At 36.8% G+C, this 24,435-nt stretch overlaps 1 protein-coding gene and 1 pseudogene across 3 annotated transcripts in view; one reads left to right on the top strand and one right to left on the bottom strand.

Annotated features, from left to right (window-relative positions):
• The window catches only part of Maml2 (mastermind like transcriptional coactivator 2), a 356,733-nt gene that overhangs the window by 63,769 nt on the left and 268,529 nt on the right, over positions 1 to 24,435 (bottom strand). The window lies entirely within an intron of this gene.
• Positions 17,126 to 17,936, top strand: LOC106008351 (large ribosomal subunit protein uL30 pseudogene; annotated as a pseudogene).

Raw genomic sequence — 24,435 nt, forward strand, 5'->3', positions numbered from 1 at the left:
TAAAGTGCTGGTATTACAGAAATGTACTACCATTTCCAGGTGCTTTTTTGTCTTTAAATTAGCCTTTAATTTAGGACTGGGTCCTAAGGGAACATACAAAGAACACTGTCTTTTTCTTACATCAACTAACTTATTACTGCACTTTTGCATTGACCTGGGGGAAGAGCAACAACTGATTCCAATATCAATTACAAGCAGGAAAAGAAAAACCAGATACATTAATAAATGGATTTGAGCTCTAACTAGCAAAACTTGCTTTCTCTCATAGAATCAGCCCAATGACTAGTGATATGGACTGAGAGGTCCAAGTAGAATTCCTAACCCCTCCAGGAACAGAAAAGTACTTCAAACAAAGAAACACTATGAAGAACTATTATAAAAGACTTCAAGTGGAAACAAGAATAAAACTTTGCGATCTGGGCTATGGAGAAGGAGCTGCAAGGCCTGCCAACTGTACTTTAATGGTCATTGGTGGGAAATCTTGTCTCCCCTTTTAAAGGGAAAGGATTCTGGAACTTATGCTTCACACAGATGGTAAAGTACTTTGTATTAAATACAAAAATTTTCCCATCAGAGGAAGATCAGAACTGGTGAGATATCCCTGCTATTTTCTCCAAATGTAAACAACAACAAAAGCTAAACTGACAATAGAATGTCTGGTTGAATAATTCAACTATGAAAAATATCTTAGGGGCAATTATTGTGTACAAAGCACTGTGCTAAGCATTAACAGTGCAACAGAGCTGACAAAGGCAGAATATTTCTAGGAACTCCTAGTTAGTTGAAAGGAGTAGAAAGACACACAGTAAACATTCTAGTAAGAAGAAAATGGAAAGAAGACTTCCAATAGAGGTGTTCAAGGAAAGGATTTTCTAAGGATGTGACAGAAGTAATCATCTATGTCTATCAGGTGAATAAGAGCCGAGGGCCTGGGGGGTCAGGGGACCAAGGCAAGTGTAGAGTACAGAAGCAGGTCCCTAAGGCAGAAATCTGACTGTAGTGCTTGCTAATCAAAGGGCTGGATAAACAAAAGAAAGGGAGCTGTGGGACCAGAATAGAATTCAAATAACCTTAGGTTTCAGAAGTGCTGGGGTATCTGACTGGGCAAGAGGGAACCATATTGGGAAGAATCTCTGAGGTAGACTATACGTGTCAGCAGCTGCTTTTCATGTGGTTGCATTGATATCTTACGTATTTTAGAGGCAATAGGACAGAAAACATACAGCTGATTTGCCATGACATGTAAGATCGTTATAAAGATTTCTTGCCTCTAATTTTCTCCTTCCCCACCTAGCGCCTGAATTTCACTATTCTTTGTGTATAAAATGCCTCCCAGCCTCTCCTTTCTATTTATTTATTGAGTGTACAGGATGTACCAACCATTGTGCCAGGCTTGGGAATTTCTACTAAAATATAAATACTCTAGGAAAAACCTTAACCATGGCATATAGTGAATTCTTCACAAACATATTTTGAATAAATGCACAAGGCCACTACCAGCTAACATCTTAGAAAGGATTATGCCTCCAAGGCAGGAAAGAGTCATCAAAGATTAGGAGTTTTAGCCCTTGAACATACCTTTCTTGTCATTAATAACCAGTTTTGAGAGAGATACCCGCCAAGCTACACCCTTAAATCCAGTTCTGAGTCAACTAGGGTTAGAGTCGCCCCAATTGTATTGCAAAGATATATTGAGAGAATTTATTTTTTTGGAAAGTAATCCAAGGATTGAAATTATTAATCAAAAGCTACCACACAAAAGAGAAAATAAGAAAAAAATTCTTGTATATGGAAAGTATATTTTAGCCTAAGCCATAATTCTTTGGTTTAATCAATTCTTAATTTATGCACTGGGTCACAGGAAGAACTGAATTCACCAAATGGAAGAAATTTTTTGTCATTCAGATGACTGGGTTAAAGGGAAAATACCCTACAAATGGGTAAAACTTCCTTGTACAGCCTAAAAGATAAATCAAGACAGAAACTGGTGACTTAAAGAAACATTTGGCTTCCAAAGTGATATAATGATCAGAATTTTTCCCTTTTAATCTTTTGCTGCCCCTCTACTTCTCTGCTAGTCAGCAAACTTCTATTTTTTCTATTTCTGTTATTGTTTTTGGTTTTGCCCTTGGATTTTTGTTTTCCTAAGTCTTATTTCTGAATGAAAGGCTGTTAAACCACATAATTTACTTCTGAAAGAACGGAACTATTTTCTTCTCCTTAGCTTGCCTCCTGCCATGCCAAAAGGCAGTGCTGCTTAGTAAGAGAAACCGGCAAGTGGATGGTCTGGAGTTGGGGGTGGTGAAAAGGGGGAGGCAGAGGGCTGAGAGCACAGCCTGATCGGCCAGGTGAGGAGAGGCAGAGCTAATGAGGAGCATATGCCACCAACCATTTTAAAGCCTGGCTTGAACCTAGGGAAGTGATGAATTGCAAGAATGTGTTGTGTTCATAGCCAGGTGCTGGCAGAAATAGCCTAGCTAGAGGACTAGGATAGAAGTTTTGTTGTTTTTTTTTTTCAAGAACTCAGGCTTTAAAAATACATTCATCTTTGTCAGCAAAACGTTCTAGTTTCAAAACTACGAATGATAGACTGACTACCTTTGCCAGACTAATGCTTTCCTTTTTACCTCAAGTTCTGCAATAATATAAAACTTATTTTCAAATTAAAGGATGAATGTGTCTATAAAATGGACTTAGATTATCACAGCTCTGAGTAGATTTGGAATATTTTTAATACAAAGGACAATTTTAGCCTCTAGATTTGCATAAGCAAAGTCTATTTACATCATACGTCCCTGGAGAAGACAGGTAGCATCTGAACATAGGTCCAGGAACACACTCCTTCCTTTCCTTTCTTCCTCTCTCTCTCTCTCTCTCTCTCTCTCTCTCTCATTTTCTCTCTCTCCATTCCAGAATTATTTGTAAAGTATCTTGTAAGTGTCAAAGTCTGTTTAGGGAAAGATACGGTACAAAATAAAGCCTGGCTATCACTGCCAACACCCGTGTCCTCCAGGTTAGTCAGGAACTTTACAGGGACTCTACTTTAAAACTTACGCTAAAGTTATTTTTAAATTTTCATTCCCAGTATCAGGGGCCCTGTTTTGTAACAAATTTATTAGATTTTCCTCTTGGGAAAATGTTTAACCCAAGACTACATCAGGACTTTACAATGCGAAGACTGGAGTCTCCAACTGGAGCTTTCCACGGATGGAAACCAAAGTTTGCCTTTGGTACTTTGTACCTACTTTCTTAGTTGTTTCATACTCTGGTTACTCCTGGTATCTGATACAGGACTGGCACTCAATAGCTAACCAAATACTGCAGTTGTTGAGTGAATAAATGGATGTTTTTCTCCTAAACACACATATTCTAAATTTCATTTCACTTTCTACTTAACCAACTCATCTTCTAATCCAAACTCCAAGAAGTTTCATCTCATATCCTGGTTCTGGCTCTTTATAAGAAGAGACCTTGGGTAAATCATCTCAGTCTCTGAGTCTCAGTTCCTTTATCTTTCAGCAGGAATAAGAAACTTACTTTACAAGTATGCTTTGAAAATTCTCTATACATGAAATACTTAAACATCTAGCCTACCTCTTGGGACATAATGAACATTCAGTAGATATTGATTATCTCTTCTCCTATTCACCTTTCTGATGATCTTCTCCAAGTATTAGAAAAATGATTTTGTTAAAACAAGTCATGCTAAAGTATGAATGAGAAATGAGTTTGTGGCCCATGGTAGCAAATATGGACCTTTCAGAGTACACCTTCTATCCAGGATTGTTCTCTGTCCTTCACAGTGCAATGCATCACAAGCCCTCTAAGAACATTTTTTAAAGTTTTGAGATGAGGTCTCACTAAGTCACTAAGCTGCCCAGCCTGGGCTTGAATTGCCATCCTCCTGCTTCAGCCTCCCAGAGTGCTGGGATTACAGGTGTGCACCATCATACTGGGTTCTTTTTGGGTTTCTTATCCATTCTGTGCTACCTCCAGCCTCTATGTTTTGTTTGGACAGTTGATGTCTACTCTTACTACCCCAGCATTTAGACATAAAAAAAGTACCCTGCTTTTGAAAAGTTACTAAGCCTTATATAAACAGCGATTAATATTATTTTATTTTATTTAATGGGTGAGAAGTATTAACTTGTGTAAGCAAGTTAATGGAAAACAATGAAATCTAAATAAAGAAATAAAAATCAAAATGCATTATAAAATTACATGATTGGGCCAGGGATTTAGCGCAATGGTTGTCGCAGCCTGCCTCACAAGCACAAGATCCTGAGTTCGATCCCCAGAACCAAAAAAAAAAAAAAGTTCTAAAAATTACATGATCAAAGAAAACAGAACAAATACGTTAATGTTCATTCTCTATTTCCTTTGATGTTCGAAATAAAGTTTAGGAGGATAAAACTATTCTAATAAAGTCAATCTTTGATTTCCTAGAAAACCAATTTTTTGCTTTCTAATTTAATTCAGGAAGGAAAAATGATTTAAAATATTTTTTTTGGCAGATGTAGGTCATTTTATTTATGTGAATTTTTTTTTCCTGAGAGAATGTGTTAAGAGGAGTTGAAGGAAATAAAGTGAATTAAAATATTTTATTACATTCACCTTCATTGAGTAATTATATGATTGAATAAATTACTTCAACTTTTCTAAAGAAATGGTTATTTTATCTGACAGAACCAAGATTTTTCCATTTTCTTTCTTCCTTCTCTGAGATTGGCACAATCTGTAAGGAAATACTCATTTATAGTTTCCAAATGCCGACATGTCTACATTTCTACATCTCTCCCCACCCCATATGCAAGTTTTAACATTTATTTGACAATTAAAATGCCTAATTTAGAATTTTGCTTGCCAATTTCATATTCCTTCATGGTGCAGATCTATGAATTAATCAGAACAAAGTAGGAACGTGCTAGCCATAGTGGAAGAATTTAGTTTAATTTTTCTTCTTGGCAGGAATACATGTTCAAGAACATCATACATAGACAAAACATGTAACTACTTTTTCTGGAGAGCTATTAAACTTCCATTATAATGAACCAGTCAGTGATGCATCTAATACCCGAAGTGGGAGTCTATCAGTTTGAAACCCGTTCTTACACTATTTAGCTTGTCTTCAAGGTAGATAATGAGTTTTAATTACTATTTCCATTAAAAGGACTGTGACAGGATAAGCTGAGAATGGTGACTATAGAACCTGCAAGCTTTGCTCTATTTTTCTTTCCTATTCTTTGTACTTCAAGCCCTTTTTTGTCTCTCATATTATAAACTCCATTTCAGAATAGAAAATAGAGGAAAATTTAAAAATTCAAATAAAATAAAAATTTCCCTTTGTCTCATTTAAATTCAGCACTCCCATTTCAAAAAGTCTCTTTTTAAGATGTGGAAAGGGATCAGGGAAAGGAGAGAGGAAGGAGGACTCAAAGTGGGGTTAGAGACTTAAAAAAGGACCAAGATATGATTTATATATGCACCAATTCCCCATAATGAATGTAATTCTTATGTATTGCAAATGTACACTAATAAAAGTGTTGTTTTAAAAAGTCCCCCTTTTCTTATTTTCACTAAAAGGAAGTATAAGTAATTTGTAAAGATAATGGGAAAGCCACTGCATTTACTGATTTGCTTAATGGGAGCAACACATGGTTTATAAGTTTTTATTAAAAATTTATTTTTATTAGTACATATTTTCCATACACAATGACCACACTCATCATAGGGAATTTTCACCTGTGCAAGACTTGTACGCATAGCTATTGAAGAAGACAAAACGTGGGGTCTGGACCAACACTTAGCCTCACCTAACTCCTAGATCTGCCACACGGAGCTGAGAGACCTTGGGCAAGTCTTATATTCTTTATAAGCTTTAGTTTTTGTTGAGAAATAGAGTTAGTAATTCCTGCTAATTAATCAAGAGAATGTAAGCAAAGCAGTTTGCACAGGCTCTGGCATGGAGTGAGAATTTAATAAATAGAAACTGCTATTATCATCATCCCGACATAGAAATAATGGGGTACTTAATCTTTTTACTACTTTTTACTTTTTACTACCCCAAATCTCTACCATCTCATGAACATTGAGAAGGTGAAAAGATCTGTGGTTCTCATTGGTCTAACTCATCCTAACTCCTTGTAGTAAAGATAGTAATTACTACAAATAAAACAGGGAAGTAGGACTTCTCTGTGTTTCTTACTTAAGCATATTGGACCCTATCCACCTGTGTTTGGGATTCACTCACACTCTGCTGGAACAGTAAAACTACCTCACATCTTTTACTATGGTCTTTTCAACATTTTGCCTCTTTGATCTCACTTTATTGTCCCAACAACCTTGTAAGAAAGGGCAAAACTCAAAAGATCCTTAGTAGTATAGCTCAGGAGTTGATTTATCTGCTCAAATCAGATAGTTCCACAGAAACTAAAGTCCTCTGTGTGTTTATGAACATGTGTCTGGGTTAGAGAGCTGCCTAATGTTACAAGGAAGCAACTGTTGATTGGAGGTTGATGTGAAAGGCAGGGATGGTGTCAGAAATCAATGTGCTTGCCTTTTGGCTGTCAAATGGCAAATATGGCCCTGCCTATAGCTTTCCACTTGGGAACATATTTATGGTGGGTATGAGATGTAAGAATATGCTCTTAGGACCAGGGATTTAGCTCAGTGGTTCTATCGCCTGCCTCGCAAGCGCAAGGTCCCGAGTTTGATCCCCAGTACCCCCCCCCAAAAAGTGTTCTTTTTTTTTCTGTTGTTGTTGTTGTTTTGGTACTGGGGATTGAACTTGGGTCCTTGCGCCTGCAAAACCATTGAGCTAAATCCCTGGCCCCAAAAAAGTGTTCTTAACAAGGACATTGCATGAGTTTCTCAGGCTATGTTGTAAGTAATGATTTTTTTAAATTTATATATTAATTGGTACATTTTAGGTATACAATACATTTACATTTATCATTGGGTGTTTGTACCTGAACATGATGAATCATAGTTCTTATTTTTCCCCCATTACCTATGCTCCCTTCACCCCCACCACCTTCACTATTTGCATAGACTTTGTTTCCATTTTTCTTTTCTTTCTCATAATTTTTCCTTTCCCTTCTTTCCTTTCCCCTTCCTCTCCCACCACCCCTACACCTTTGTATCTTTTTCTATTTCAAATTATCAATTATTCATTTTAATCATTTTCATCCTTATTTACACTTTCAATTTCTCACACTAGAGAAACTATTCGGTATTTACACTTGTGTGTCCTATTTATTTCACTTAAGAGTGTGGCCTGAATATGCATCCACTTAGCTATAAATGACTCTAGTTTCTCATTCTTTATGGCTGAGTAATACTCCATTTTATAAAAAAACCACATCTTCTTTATCCAGTTTCCAGTTGATGGGCACTTGGGCTGTTTCCAAGCTTTAGCTATTACAAACTGTGCCTCTATGAACATAGGTGTACATATATTGCTGTGGTATGATTCTTTTAATTCTTTCGGGAAAATACCCAATAGGGGAATAGCTGGGTCAAATGGGACCTCTAGTCCTAGTTCTTTGAGGTATCTCCACACTGATTTCCATAGTGGTTGCACCAGTCTCCACTCCCACCAACAATGGAGAAGGGTTCCTTTCTTTCCACACCCCCACCAGCATTTGTTATTGGTTGATTTCTTGATAGCAGCCATTCTTTGTGGGGTGAGGTGGAATCTCAGTGTTGTTTTCATCTACATCTCTCGAATGACCAGTGATGTTGAACAGTTTTTCATATATTTATTTGCTGTTTTTACTTCTTTGTCTGATAAATGTCTGTTCATTTTGGATGCCCATTTTTGAATTGGGTCTTTGAATTTGGGGGGTCTGATTTTTTTCAATTCTTTATATATTCTAGATAGTAGTCCTCTGTCTGAGGTACAGCTGCTAAAAATTTCTTCCCATATTGTAGGTTGTCTCTTAGCTCTTGCAATGCAGAAGCTTTTTAATAAGATGAGATCCCAGTTGTTGATTCTTTGTGTTGGCTCCCGTGCTACTGAAGATTTGTTCATAAAGTCTTTTCTTATGCCATTGTCATTGAGAGTTCTACCTAACTTATCTTCCAGAAAGTTTAGTGTTTCTGTCTTGATATTTAGCTCTTTAATCCACTTTGATCTTAGTTTCATGCACGGTGATAGGTATGGATCTAGTTTTAATCTTTGGCAGGTTGAAATCCAGTTTTTCCAACACCATGTAAGTAATGATTTAGATGGTGTGGGCAAAGAGTTAAAAAAAAACTCTCCCTTTTTTGAATGAGAATTTGACCTTTGGTTAACTTTTTAGCTTGGTTTCCTTGGAAACAGATAAAGACGGTATGTGTCAACTATGTTACTAAGCAACATTGCATATGGTAAAAATGACCCCCCATTGGTAGAGTGCATCTGAACTGGAGGGAACTACAAATGAACTGTAAATACCTGATGAGGATGATGTACTTTGAATTTCCCTGAGTGCAGCACTTTTTGTAACTGGCATGTTCCTGGAGAGGACATAGGAAGCTGTTTCACTGGGGTTTTAGAAGAGTTACTGATTCCTGTGGGACCTAAATCTTTTACTTAAAGGCAATTCCTTCACCTGGCCAATATAGATCTCATCATCTGGCCTCTGAGTTTACAAGGCTCTAAGTAAATTGTAGAAGAATGTGTGAGTCTCTCATGCTAGAAATCTATAGTTTCTATATTATCTTCTTCTGAGTACACTGATATCTAATGTTGTGTGTAACAATCTTGAAAATCTAAATGTCTATTTGAGTCCATGAAACATCCCTACTGGATGTTGCAGGTTGCTTTAGTGTCATGGTAATTTTCTTTGGGTAACAGGTTAGGCATGACTTTCTAGGAAGGGATCTGAAAATAATGAGGTCTTTTGAAGTGCTTTTATTTACATAAACTAAAATTCATTCATCTACTTTTCACCCATCTATCCATCCATTCATCTATCCAATTGTTATTTGGAATCAATAATGAGCTAAGAATTGTGTTAGATAAAAAAAATTCAAGGCTCTTTCTCTAAATAAGCTCTCCTATCTTGTGGAAAGAAAAGAGGTATTACATTGATTATTAGTGATAATAGTAATATTAGTGGCTGATATTTATTAAAAGCCTGCTATTGTGTTAAGTACTTTATATGTATTATCTCATTTGTTCACAAGAATTCTGGGAAGTAGGTATCATTTTATAGACATGTAGAGAAGTAAGTATAGACAAGTAGATATTACTTAATAGACATTTGATAGACATGAAATTGAGGCACAGAGAGATTGCCTCAAAGATACACCTTTACTGTGGCATCTGAACTGTGGCAGTCTGACTCCAGCTCTTGTACCTTTAACTAGCACAGTACTTAATGTGTTGTGCACCTTAATAGAAATTTTGTTTAGCTCAAAAGATACTTTCCATACAGGACAATTTTTTTCTTGTATTCTTCTTTGTGTGCAGGAACTTTTGATTAGTAATTTCAATTTTGGATGCTTTCCAAAGTAATTGAAAGGGTAAGTTCACTCAGTATATGTTTACAGCACAATTGGACAGGCAAACTTTGTCTTTTTTCTGCCCTCTTCTTAGATCCCTGGTTCTCCTGATGCCTCCTGAATTGCTGCCTGTTTACTCAGACAATGGTAATTAGTGGGCTTTCAGGCATTGTGGGAGATAGAAAACTGGTGGTAAGGGAGTGTTCATAGAAAATTGCTGAATGAAGTCCTTGGCACTAAAATTTACCCAGATCTGTGTGTCCTGTGTCTCTCATTCTCTAGTTATGGAGGAAATTAGTCATTATTAATCTTCACCAAACTATGTTCATATAGAAATAAGTGAATCAAGAGCCAATCTCCTTTTTGCCACACTGCAAAGCCTCAAATGCAAGCATTCTTCTCATTGGCAATCTTTACTAAAAATGCAGCCAATCTATCTCAGTTCCAAACACTTGTCAAAGGAGAAGCCATAATGCTAGGCTGTGATTCCTTCCTGCCTATCAGCAACTATTTTGTCTGGTGTCATATGGATATCTAATGTCAAAACCAGTTGGAGCTTCTCTTGGTCTGTGGTCTTAGGGCAATTTTGCACTTTGCAAGCTTCTTTTAATGCCTAAAAGAACAGAGAGATGCTCCCCAATCTACTACCTAAGATGCTCAGATCTCTCACACCTCATTAACTATTTTTTATTTCTTCTGCTGGAATATTGGGTCCCTCCAGTTTTGCCTAGGATGAGGCCTGAAGCCAAAAATTACTATAAGGCAAAAGATCTCAGAAGAAGGTCCCATGTCAGGTGATGAGGCATGCCTGGCCTGCAAGTCAGGTGGAAGACATAGGGTAAGTGCTGGTCTGTTGGATTGATACCTAACAGAACAAACCAGAACGGCACTCAGTACACCACTCAGTTCACTTGGCAACATTTACTAAGCAGGTACTGTGCTAAGTTTGGAAACAGAAAGTCACTGAAAACAGTGTCTTCTTTTGAGAAGTCATTTATTGTTCACATAACACAGAATGCATTCATCTATCCACTTTTTTATAAAAGAACATTGATTTCAAACTCTCATAGAAATGTTCACTACTTCCTCTAGCCTAGAGTCTTAAAATGTCTGACTCAATGAAGAAAAATACTGTCAATTGCCACTCTAATCTCCTCAAATGATAATTCTGTAGCAGAGTGATCTTGACTATCTCAGAAATCCCTGACAGAAATGGAAGCAATATAAATAAACATAAAAGAAAATAGAGGTGCTGTAACACAACTATAAATTGCTCTTCCCCAACTTTCTTCCAATCATCCAGGGCAAAAGAAGGAAGTTGGTCTTTGTGGTAGAGAATAGACTACAGCTGTTGTATATCCGGCCAAGAGGAGACTTATTATAAATAATAGTCAACAATATGTCCTTTGGGATTGGAGACTCAGCCAATGGGGGGGGGGTCTGAAAAGAGAAGAGAGGGCTAATGGGATGGAGGAGGTGGTCAACACAGCTGAGGATGAATTAGTAGAAAATCCTATCAAATTTTCCTGTGTACTTATGTTTCTATTACCTCGTTAGGATAATAACATAATGCTACTCCATTTATAAACTAAAAAGGAAATAAGGGGCAACATTCTCATTAGCAGTGGCTGATATGAGACATTAGCATACCAGTAAGTCATGTGGGTGAACAGTTATTGTTTGGGAACATCTTTTCTTTCTCTCTTCATCTGTTTGGTATTTTGTCTACTCTTTGCCTCCTTCTAGCCATATATGTGTATTTTTAATTCACAAATAGAGATGGAGCTGACAACTTGGTGGCCTCATTTTGAGAGCTCTTCATGAAAGAAATTTGTAAGATTTGTTTTACTGTTTTATATTCTATTAAGATAGAGAGAGAAAAAGAGGAACAATCTTACAGTAATGCACGAGTCTCTCACCACTTCCTCTCTGCAAAATCATTGCAGGACTCCCTAGCCAGATGTAGAATGGAGTTCCTAAACTTTTCATTGCTTAGGATATTTTTCTACATATGGAGAAATGCTATTCTTTTCACAGAATCTTACTTGTCAGTGTCCTAGTTCTAAGTTGTGACTCTAAACAAATTTATTTTTGGGGAATGCTGTCTATGAATATATTATTAATGTCTTAACAATTTTAATAGCATACTAGGACCATAAAATTCATCAAGAAATATCTAACTATTGAGGAATCAGGATACCCAAAATACAAAACAACCTGTTCAGATAGTTAAAGGAAGGGTCAAAGTGGGATCTAGCATCAATAGGAATTATATGAAAATGACTATTTTATATATATTTTTCTAAGGAAAATTTAAGAAGGGTCTACTTTATCCACAGATCTTCTAATGAGGGAGAATGTGAGAATGTGGGGTGTGTTAAGTAGAAATCAATTCTGTTAAAAGGGTCCTTCAGAGAAAGAATGGGCTGTTTAACCTGTATTTATGTCTTACATGTGGTTTAAATTTTATATCCTTACCCTTTATTCTGACATAACCCTATTTCATCACTCTCTTTTCATTTTCTCTTATATTACCTCTGGTTCTAATTTTTGGTCTCCCAAATGCAGTTTTGCAAGATTATCCTTTCTCAGAAGATAAACATTTGTTCTCCTGATTACAAACTAAATGAAAAGTTTAGGCATATAGCACTGCCCAAAATAGGAAGAGATATATCTTTCTGATTAGGATGTATAAATTTTAAATATTGATACTACAGGCAGTAAGTTAGGGAGACTGTACTTTATCTGGGGATTGGGAGGTAGAATTTGCTTAAATCATCAACCTGTCCATTTACTGAGTTAAACTGTGCTGTTTTCCCTTCACGTTAATTTTGGTTACAGTATCTTAACTATCCAGCAGGTGGCATTTGCTTCAAAACTCATAAATTCTATTTGCATTTCAAGCAAACAAGATACTGAAACATTGAAACCTCTCATAATCGACTTCTACATTTAATACCAAGGGCTGCTGGAAACATAATTAGGAATACAGAATTAATTTCCCTTCTTTTGATAAAAGTCCTGCTTTTCTTTAGCCATGAGTATGCACCATTAGGAATACTTAGGAAAACCTCAGTAATTTGAAAGGAAAATGTAGTCAGAATTAAATCCAGAAGCTTTCTGTAAAAGTCTATTACTTTAGTTACTTGCAGTGCTAAACAAGGCTAAGTACTAGTGGCAGATCCAGAAAACAGAGATAATCTCAGACCTCCAAACCTCTTCTAAGAGAGAGGAGGGTATCAGCTCCTCCAAGAAGTAAAGGATAAATGAATATACAAAGCTTTATAGATAGTTACCATACAGGGCCTTTTTCCTCTTTACTTTGAATGAAGGGATGGGTGTGATTGAATGACTTCTAACGTTTAATGACACCTTTGCTCCAGTGCTTTGTAAAGCTAACACATGAATACACCAGATCCATTTCCAGATGATACTGGGGCCCCTGTCCTTTTGTGTCAAGCACAAAGAAAAAAACCAGTGAGGGAGAGACAGAGACAAAGAAACAGCCCATGTAACTAAGCTCATGAACATGATTTAAACAACCAACTTGGTAAACATCAATCTTAGGATGTGTTGTGTGAAATGGAGTCATACTCCAAAAGAAATGTTGGCTACATTTTAAAAGATCACTTCATCTAAAGAAAATGCCAAGTTGAATTTCCATGCAGTAAGTGATCTTTCTACAAGAAGCTGACAAGACAAAAGCAACAAAATGAAAAGGTGAAAAATGGCTCATTTGAAAAAAAGTTACAGCATTATAACCTCATTTTTGGAAAAAAGGATCTGGGTCTCTTTGTTTTTATATTATTTGTCAGGGATGAATGTGGCTTTGAGAAGGGAGGTAGGTTAAAAATCAAGAGATTTGCTGTGCTGCTTTATGTGAAGCATAAAGCTTCACATGGACCTCAGTTTCCAGGCAAGTAATGTGAAGGAGCAAAGGAAGTGATTTTTGGGTTCACTTTCAGAATGTATTTGTTCTGAGGGCACATCCCTGCATCCTTGGGCCAGCGTTGTTACACTGCTGTGTTAGCATGAGTCATGAGGAGGCACAGTAGGAATTTAGAGAGAGTTAGGGTTTGGCACTCACTGTCAAAATGGAATCACTGGAAAGGTAGGCAGAACAGAAGTATTTTAGAATCCTTTGAGTTGTGTGTCTCCTTTTCAGTTTCACAGCTATTTTCTTAAGAAAATAAAAACAAAACAAACAGAAGCCCAAGTTTGGAAGCCAAAGTCTTATAAATGATCTGTTTTGTTCCACTTTTAGCATAAACATTGTATTCTTTATGTACAGCCCAGTGCACATACATGCATCTCTTTAAATTCGGAATTTTAAAATGTGTGACATTTCACAGTTAATATATACAATAGATTCTTCAGAAACACAGAGTTTGAACATGTAAAGCAGCTGAATACTGATTTACATGAAAGCTGAAAGTATACAGTACCAATAAAATATATCTTTGACATCTTGGCTTCCAGAGAAACACACTTCCTTTGTTCATTCACAAGTCTACTCTATTTCCACCTCAGATTTAATTATCTTTCCAGTTCTCATTTGCGTATGTGTAGGCTACCATTCACAATATGCCAAGCCCCACATGTGGGAGGCACAAGTCTTTTCATTCAAAAAAGAAAAAAAGGTGGACAAGCCATTTTGGCTGCATAGTGTATGCTTTAGACAAAGCCAAAGGATGCTAACTATATTCCAAAAATACCAATGTCCTTGAAAAGAAATACGCTGTTTTGTATATTGATCTAAATCTTTAGACTTTCATTATATGCAGATACAGAAAAAGCAATGACTTTTTTCTATAAAATCATAGGCTGTTGGAATTGAGAAGGACTTTATAGAATCATCTAACCTACCTGCTCAGTTTACACATTAGGGAAATGAAGCACAGAGATATCATGATTTTGCTCCAAATCACCCACCAGCAGGACTAGATTTTTAAAATTACACATCAGAATCAGTTACATATCTATGATCATCAGATTCTCAGCATCTCTCTACTGTCATGCATCCTTTCTGTTTCTCTTATCTCTCAACTTTATTCTCTCTTTGAACCTAGTGTTCTAGGAGCTATTTGGTTTCTGATTTGGGATTGATCTTCCCTGTGTTCCTCTCTTATATCCTTTAAGTTCTGCCCAAAGGTATTTTAAAGCAAATGATCTCATTTATCCACCCATCTCTCCAACATTGTATATCCATCTATACATCTATTCATTCACCCATCTATACATTCATTCATTCATTCACAGCATCCGGGGCCAAGTGCTCACCTTGACCTGGTAAACAAAATAAAATGCCCCTGTTCCTCACAGTATGGTGGAATTTGCTCATGAATAATCTTTTAAAAAGTCCACCAACTTTATAGTTGTTCTTAGCAAATTTTTTTTTTTTTTAAGATTCACATTACTACGACAAATGTTCCACTTTCTTTATTTTCTAAATACAGTAACATTTCATTTATTTGGCTTTGGCAGAGAATGAGGTGTTCCATATAAGTAAATTCTTTTTTTTTTCATATAAGTAAATTCTACAACCCACTGAAACCAAAACTTTGAGCAGAAATAAAGTGTTTCATACTTCCCTGCCTTTGGGAAGAATAGACACTGAATGTAATTTAACTTTTTTTTTTAACATTACCCAGAGTGATCACTTAGGAACATCCATTATTGTATTGGACCATAACACAGTTCTGTATCTAATTTTCCAAGTCCCCTTTCTAATGTTGGAGAATTAACACTTTTCAGTTCAAGTGATGCTTCCTTCCAGCTGTCCTTTCCTAATCTCTCTTTTAACTTGCAGGGCCAGAAATCATATCAGGAAATGCATGAAAAATATGTCTTAAATCTGTTGTCACAGTCAATAAGGCTTCAAGGAAGAGTGTGAGGTCTAGCCATGGTTTTAATGGGTGAGTTTTGCTGCCAAAGCTTCATATTATTTTCTTCTGATTACTTCCAAGTTTAGGATGATAAAAGGAGGGCTGAGGATGCCAGCCTCTCAGGGCAATGTGGCGGTCAGCCTCAGTCTTGAGCCTTTCCCCCATCACAAGATCAGAAAGCAAGCACAGGAACATCTAAGTCCAATTTCTAACAAGAGTTAGATTCTAACAAGAATTATAATTTGTGCCTGTTCATCTTAATTGCCAACTCAATTGTATTAAAAGACACCTGGAGAGGTGATTGGATCACGGGGCTACTATACTTATCAGCTGAATGTGCTGTTAGGAGATGGGGCCCAGTTGGCATGAGTCGCAGTGGGGCCATGGCTTTGGAGGGTATATCTCTTGCTTGTGCTCTTCTTCTGTGCTCTGCCTTCTGGTGCCATTTCACCCTTCCACCATGATTCTTCTTGGAATTAGCTGACCATGGACTAAAACCTCTGAAAGCAAGAACTAAAAATATACCTCTCCTCATTTATGTTGTAGGTGTTGAATATTTTGTCCCAGCATTAGAATAACTGTCAGATAAGCCTGTTTAAATGGAATCATTTTCTCTACACCTTCCTGCTAGAATTTATCTCCTATCCCATGGCATTATCATCCAATAATCTCATTTTCCACTTATAGTGTGACCTGCTGTTGAATCCTGTACCATACCCTTCATATAATGGATTTCATGTATTCCCTACAAGAACTCTGAGAAGTAGATGCCACTATCTTATTTTAAAGGAGGAACCAGAGGCACAGAGTTCAGGCAATTTAGGAAGTAGGGAACTAGGACTCAAAGCTCGACTTTCTTTGCCACAGAATTTACATGCTCAAGATGGTAACTCTGCAAAACTATGACTAAAATATATGAGGGAACTTCTTAGTCACTTTAAATCTATACCTGATACAGTACTAGGTCATAAGGTGAAAGCCACCTGGTCATAGATAAGGGAAAATGAAATGAATAGACACTTCTCAGAAGAAGTACAAATGCATAATAAACCCATTAAGTTCAACATCACTGGCTACTCAAAAAATGCAAATTAAAACAACATTGAGATTTCATCTTAGTACAGAAAGAATGGCCATGGGAAAGAAATCAAATAACAAATGCTGGCAGGGCCAGGGATTTAGCTCAGTGGTTCCGGCGCCTGCCTTGCAAGTGCAAGGTCCCGAGTTCGATCAAACAAACAAACAAACAAAACAAACAAAAACAAAAACAAAAACAAAATGCTGGCAAGGCTACAAGAAACTCTTCTACATTGTTGGTGGGAATGTAAACTAGTATAACCACTACGGAAATCAGTATGGAGATTCCTCAAAAAACTAAAACTAGAAATTCCATGCAACCCAGCTACTTACCTTCTAAGTATCTTCCCAAAAGAGTTAAAGGCATAATATTACAAAGATACATGCCTACCCATGTTTATAGAAGCATAATTCCCAATAGCTAAATCTTGGAAGCAGTCTATATGTCCATCAACAGATGAATGGATAAAGAAAAATATGGTATTTATACACAACAGAATACTACTCTGCCATAAAGAATGGTAAATTTGATTGATTTGTAGAAAAATGAATGCATCTTGGGAATATAATGTTAAGTGAAATAACTCAGACACACAAGCATAAATATTGCATGATTTCTCTTATATGAGTCCCAAATAAATAAAGATCAAAATAAAAGACAGATAATAGGAATAATGAGATAAATCTTTCTCAAATGAGAAAGAGATAAAGAGATAAAAGAAGGGCACTTTTCTTGCTGGATCCATGGAGAGTGTTGAAGAGGAGAAAAAGAAGGTTCCTGCTGTGCCAGAAACCCTTAAGTAAAAGCAAAGACATTTCACAGAGCCAAAGTAAAGTGCCCAAGAAAGAAGTTTGCCCAAAAGTACTTTGAAAGGCAAGGAGGAAGCTCATCTATGAAAAAGCCAGGCACTATCATAAGGAGTATGGACAGATGTACAGAACTGAGACTTGAATGGGTAGAATGGCAAGAAAAGCTGGCAACTTCTGTGTACCTGCAGAACCCAAATTGGCATTTGTCATCTGGATCAGGAGTCTCAATGGTGTGACCCAAAGGTCTGCAAGGTGCTGCAGCTTCTTTACCTTCACCAAATCTTCAGTGGTACCTTTGTTAAGCTTAACAAGGCTTCAGTTAACTTGCTGAGAATTGTGGAACCACATATTGTATGGGGGTACCCCAATCTGAGGTCAATAAATGAACTAATATACAAGCATGTTATAGCAAAATTAATAAGAAGCGAATTGCCTGACAGGTAACTCATTGATTGCTCCATCTCTTGGGAAATATGGCATCATCTGCAGGAAGGATCTGATTCATGAGATCTATACTGCTGGAAAATGCTTCAAAGAGGCAAGTAACTTCCTGTGCCCTTCAAATTATCTTCTCCACAAGGTGGAATGAAGAAAAAGACCACTCATTTTGTGGAAGGTGGAGATGTTGGAAGCAGGGAAGACCAGATCAACAGGCTTATTATAAGAATGAAATAAAGTATCTACTATGTTATTTTTATGATTTGGTCAGTTAATAAAAAGTATCTGCACCCTCCCCCCCCCAAAAAAAAGAGACTAAAGGAGGGGAATGAAGGGGAAGGGAAGAGGATGAAAAAAAGAATTATGATGTGTTATGCAACATATATCAACTCAACACAAGGAATGCAATCATTTTGTGCTGTAAACATGTACTAATAAGAAATAACCCCCCAATTTATCTGTATTTTAGCTTATTCTTTTCCACTTACAGAATTTCAGTCATATATATTTTTTGGATTTTTTTGGTACTGGGGATAGAACTCGGGTCCTTGCACCTGCACAGCAGGTGGAGAAACCACTGAGCTAAATCCCTGGCCCTCAGTCATATTTTCTTCAAGCTTCTACTGTACTTCCAATTTTTCTATGTATGCTTTATGGTGAATTGTAACATCAAGGAAAACAAAAAGAAGACTGTGTTATACAATAAACACAAAAATAAATAATACTACTGATTTTATGCACTCCAATAATGTTTATTGAAAATAGTCAATGGATAGACATTCTCCTAGTCACCAAGGACTCCAAGATGGATAAAAAGTGTCCTTGTCTTTGAGTATCTGATAGTCCTATGGGACAGGCAGGCTTGTAAGCAAACAACTGGATCAATGTGTCAAATGTTAAAATAGATAAATGTTAAAAGCTGTTAGGGGAGCCTAAAATTTAACTCTAAGAAGAAGATGATCATTAATCTTGATCTAAAGAGTTGAATAAAGCCAGAAGGGAAGGGGGAGAGTCCTTCAGGCAAAGGCATGAGTGAGTGAAAGCGATTCATATGGTGTATTCACCAGGTGGAAACCATGAGCTGATATACAGAAATGAAATAAGAACTTTGTATGTTGAAGTTTAAAATACTTTTGTAAAAACCTCCATCATAACAATGGCCATTTGCATAAATACAATAAATAACTAAATAAATGTGTGACTAAATTTCTTTGCACAATTATAAGCAGACAAACATGCAATTGAAATTTTAGACAAAGCTAGTAAATTTTACACCACAATGAACCAGTGATGTTTTTGATATACCAAATAGGACTCAAACAATTTGGAAGCTATTTGTGTGTTATTTAATATGACATCCAGGCTAGGGGTGTAGCTCAGTGGTAGAGAGCTTGCCTCATATGTGCAAGGCCCTTGGTTCAATCCTTATTACCATTAAACAAACAAAAAAACAAACAAAAAAACTCATTTCACCCATTTATAAATTTTTGTTCTTGTGTTTCTGTAAGCAGATCTAGACTTTTTAGGCCATATGTCTTGATTATTTTTAAAGAAAATAGTTCTATTTACATTATTGCCAAGCACAAAAATCACTCACATAACCATTTTATGGCATTTCTACTAGAAGTAATGCTTATGCGAAGGCCCTTGATCTTACCTAATGAAAAGAAAATGTGAATTTAAGTGAAAATTACATAGTATTGAACTTCATCTGTGAGTATAAATGTACTGTAATTTGTTAAAGGTCCTTTTCCCGAAGACCAAAATGCCATGTTCAATGTTACTACTCCCTGGGAGAAAATTAGGGTTTGTTGGAAATAAAATTGTCTCTTTAAATCACTGTTTAGTTTTAGTTTATTGGATCATATGGGATCTAAAAGAGTTATTCCTTTCAAAAATATGACAAAACAGTAGCTCAGTGGCTAATACACTTATTTTACTAAAGAACATAATTTACTTTTCATAAGACAAAAAATGCAACATTCTTCAATATCATAAAGTGAAAAATTATACCTAAGACAGATAATGATTTTGAGTCCAATGAAAAATTGAATCTAAATCAGCTCTTTTTATCCCTAAGTTAATTCTGCCTCTTAAATTGTCTGAATTTGTTTTAAGCCAAGTAATAGATATTCTTTGGATTATAAATTATCTGATTGCATTGTGCATCTCTCTCTCTCTCTCTCTCTCTCTTTTCCTCGATGATGAGATGGTGTCAACTGTTGTGAAGAACAAAGTCCATATGACACTGAGCATCTGAAGGGGACTGGATGATGTTTTGAAATGAGCTGAAGGTAAGCCTGCAATGCAGGTTCCTTTTTTTTTGAACAATGTCTCAGGAGAGGAAAATATAAAGGTGAGAAGCAAGTTTGAAAGGATAAACATGGATCCCTGCTAAGTACATCTGCTGTTCAAGTAGAGATAAAAATCTCAAACAAGATTTGTTTCTTTGGGATAGGCTAGTTTTCACATGATGGTGTCATGGCATGATGAAGAGTGGAGGATCCACAAATCCTGTAAGTCAAGCCACTTTTTTCCTAGATTAAAGGTGTAAAAACCTGTAATTCAGAATTTTGAAAGAAAGTGTTTTTAAGTAAGAAATGTTTTCCTTGTTTCCTTCCTTTTTTCCTTTTTTTCTTCTTCTTCCTCCCATGGGTGTGTGTGTGTGTGTGTGTGTGTGTGTGTGTGTGTGTGTGTGTGTGTGTATGTATAATGAAAAGAAGAGGAATTCATTTCCCCCTCACTTTTCTAGTAAGTTTTAATGAGCAAAAACCTTTGCTTTTGAGTATATCTGGTGTTCCTGTTGGTTAGAGCAGTCTGAGCCTCATGAATGCACACAAGGACACTTTCTGATTGACTAACTGATTTCCTATAGTAAAAGTAATGCTAACCGAAAACAACAAATCTGAACTGTGACCTGATGGGTTAGTTAACTTCGGGGAACAGAGGTCTCTTCAAAGCTGTGTGGGACTCATTTACTGAAAACCTGGTACATTCCAAGTAAGGTGAATCAGATGTTTAATGTGAAAACACAAGCACTTTACTGAATCCAAACCTCTTTACAAAGTAGAAAACCATCACATAGTGAGAGAAAAGTTCCACTTTTGGCATTAGGTAAAGGAAAAATCTTCTTTAAAAGAAAAGTGAGTATTTGAATGATTGTGCTTTAAAAAACAATCTCTTCTTTGATATTCTTTCTTTTCATAAATGTAATCAGTTAAGAAAAAAATAAGTAAAAAGCGAGGGCGGGGTTAGAGTCACATATGTATTTTTTGGGGGTCTTGATTTGTGTTACACAGAACGATTAAAGGAAGCAGAAAACAGAAAGTTGCTACAACTGTGATGTGGCATTTATAATAAATGGTTCACTCTCATATTGCCCAGACACTAGGCGATTTAACGGGTAATGCCAGTGGGATGATGTAGCATTTCCTGTACTGTGTTAACTTTCAATAAGTATGTAGACATTGCAGTGAAGCATAGGTAAAAAGTTCACAGCTGGAGGGGGCGTATAGGAAGTGCTCTGCAAAGCTATAAGCTTACATAGGCATCCAGCTGGAAATAACTTTGGAAGGATGGAGGAGGGTGCAACACATGGTAGTAATTTGAAATTTATAGAACATGGACTTTAGGGGCTATGATAGGGTGGCAGAGTTTTCCCTCAAAGGGACTCTGAAATAAGGAGTGATGGAAGGAAGGGAAATGTACAGTCCAGTTATCACAAGTTGGGAGTATGTAAGACTATACTGGACAGTTTTACTTTAGAGTATCTACAGGGGGTAGGTACCCTCACTGTCACCAGCTCTCTTCAGCCTTACAGTTCTCATTTTTAAGATTTGTCTTAAAAGAGTCACCAGCTAGATAGGGCTGTTTCTTTCTTTAAAATTTCACCTAGAATTCCATACCTAAAGTCTACTCTAGAAAATGATTTGTTTATTGGTCAGGTTTACTCTAGAAAATATTGCTTAGAGAAGAGAACTTCTAATATTCCTTCAGATTCTGTGGAAAGGAACAGTTGATGAAATGTTTATGTATGATTCTGATGGCTTGTCTGAATGTTGAAAAAACAGTTTCACAGCATACATATAAAAACCCCAAGCTTTGGATTCAAAATGTGTCTAAGTCAAGTCCTCTCTCTGTCCTTGTACCTTGGGCAAATCTCTGGGCTAAGTTCAGTTTCTTTTTTGTATACAATAAATTCACTATTATATTTACTCCAGGCAATCTCTTCAGACTATGTAATATACTTACTCACTGTATGATTTTGTGCAAGTTAATCAACCTTGGTGCACCTCAATGTGCTGTAAAATGTGAAAGACAAGTATTTTCCCCAAGATACTGTTTCAAGGATTAAATGAATTAACAATGTAAAGTATTTGGAATTAGTATCCAACATAGAATAAATCTTCATTTAATTTTAATTATTATTGCTATTATAGTCTTAGAAATAACTGATATTTTTCATTTTTTTTTTGGTAGTGGGGATCAAACTCAGGACCTTCCACTTGAGAGGCAGGCGGCAGAACCACTGACCTAAAGCCCTGGCCCGTTATTTTTCACTTTTAATCTGGGAGTTTCCTATTTTATACACTTGATCACTGTTTATCATTTTGTTTGAATTCTAAGTAGAATAAAGGTTAAAAGTTTAGAAACTATTAGAATTCGTGCCTTAAACCAAGAAGCCAACATCTCAATAAGAGACTGTATTCTTAAGAAACTAGAAAGAATGTTTTGTATCAAAGTTGACAGGAAATATCTTATTTCTACAACCTAAAGTATCTGATTTTTTTTAATGATTTGGAAAATGTTCTGAATATATACCTGATGAATTTAAAAATGCCTAATCCCATTAAAAAAATACTCCAAGAAAAGTTACTAAGAAAACTGTCCTTGTTTTATCACATATTTATTCCAAAACCAAGATAAAGAAATAGAAGTCCTTGCAATGTACCCAGGATGGCAATTGATACTAGTTCTCATGGCACAGCAGGGCAAAGCCATGTATTTTCTTTTGTATTAGGCCTTATACACATACTCTGTGTATGTGTGTGTGTGTGTGTGTGGCTTTCTCTACTCACATAAACATGTACAGAAAAGAAAATAAAGCAAACCTTAGTGTAGCTGTTAGTTTTCTAAAGTTCTTTGGATGACAACATACAGACACTAGCAAGAGGAATCATGATTCATTTCTTAACTCTCTCCAGTACTGGTGACCCCAGGATGGTCTGATTCTGGGGAGCTTCCATTTATGTGAACTTCTTATGTACCAGGAACTGTGGTAACTTCTTAGTACAAAATGTATCACTTAAGACTTATAATAATCACGTGTGGTGAATATTATTCTCATTTTTACAGATGTGGAAACATGAGGAATTTAAGTACTTTGATAGCAGTCACAGAGCCAGGGATTGGCAAAGTCAGGATTTGAAGCCAAGTATGTCTCACTGCAGAGCTAGTGCTGTTCATTACTGCTCTGCTTGGCACTGGGAGACCTTATGAACAGCACTGGTTACCTTTTGTGTTTGGCACAGAGAAAGTGGTTAGGTTGGTTCTTGACTCCCCAGACCCCTAGTTCTGTTCCCTGTTTCCTCCCCAACCTCTTCCAAAAGTAGATTGAGAACTCACTCACAGACAGGTGACTGTGATGAGTAATTACTGAGTTACCCATCTCTTAGCATGGAGCTCAGCAAGCAGAAAAGCCAGTGGTTCTTCAGAAATCCCACCCATGGGAAGCAGGATGGGCACCTTCCTCTATTATGTCCAGCACTAGCTCTTCCTACCATGCCCAGGCCTTGCTGTTAGGCCATCAGTGCCGAGGGGTCCTCTCACTGATAGTGACAATTGTGTAACTAGTGTCCTTGTATGCTGAACAGCTCACTGGGGCTGGCACACACTGCCATTCTGAGGGCACAAGGCAGATATCATCATTGTCCACAAAAAGGGTATCAACATCCTCTTCCTTAAAAAATTCTCTGCCTTCTCCTTAAAACCTCAGCTATATTGTGGTTCAAGGTGTATGGGGAAGGGAAACAGAAGGAAAATATGATTTCATAGGTGTGCCAGACAAAATACATTTTACTTAGGCTTGATTCATCTATCTTTAGACACAGTACATGCTCTTTATTGATGATGGACCTAATGCTGTTTCCTTCTATAAGAATTGACCTAAAATGAGACCAAATTTTACTCAATCACCAGGACCAGACTTCAAGGGATGGATTACATTGGAGAGTGGGATAAAAATCTTTTATGTGTTCAGTGAATATTGGTTAAGCATTTACTATGCGCCAGACACTGAAGAGCTGGGACTATAGTAGTAAATGACAGTGAAAAGGCAGCTATTTTCAGGGTGCTTAAATTCTACCAAGGGCAGAGAGATAGAAAAAAATGCAAGTAAACTCACTAGTGTGCCTGAAGGTGCTAAGAGCTATGGAAAAAATTAGTCTAGATAAAGAAGAGAGAGAGAGAGAGAGAGAGAGAGAGAGAGAGAGAGAGAGAGAGAGAGGGTTATCAGGGAACTGGAATTGTAAAGTCTCTTAGTTGGGCATGTTCTTGTTGCATTTTGAGAAGGCAGGTGTGGCTGGAGGATAGAGAAACAGAGACCACTATGGGAGTTGTGGTAGGGGGATGGGATGTGTGTGTGTGTGCACACTTACACATGTTAACTTGTAGGCAGACCTTGTAAGGGCTTAGTGATGACTTTGGCTAGTATCTAGTGAGATGGGAAACCAGTGGA

Source organism: Heterocephalus glaber, unplaced genomic scaffold, assembly GCF_053883595.1.
Source record: "Heterocephalus glaber isolate CG9 unplaced genomic scaffold, H.glaber_assembly_v1.0 deba00001429, whole genome shotgun sequence".
Lineage (NCBI taxonomy): Eukaryota > Metazoa > Chordata > Mammalia > Rodentia > Bathyergidae > Heterocephalus > Heterocephalus glaber.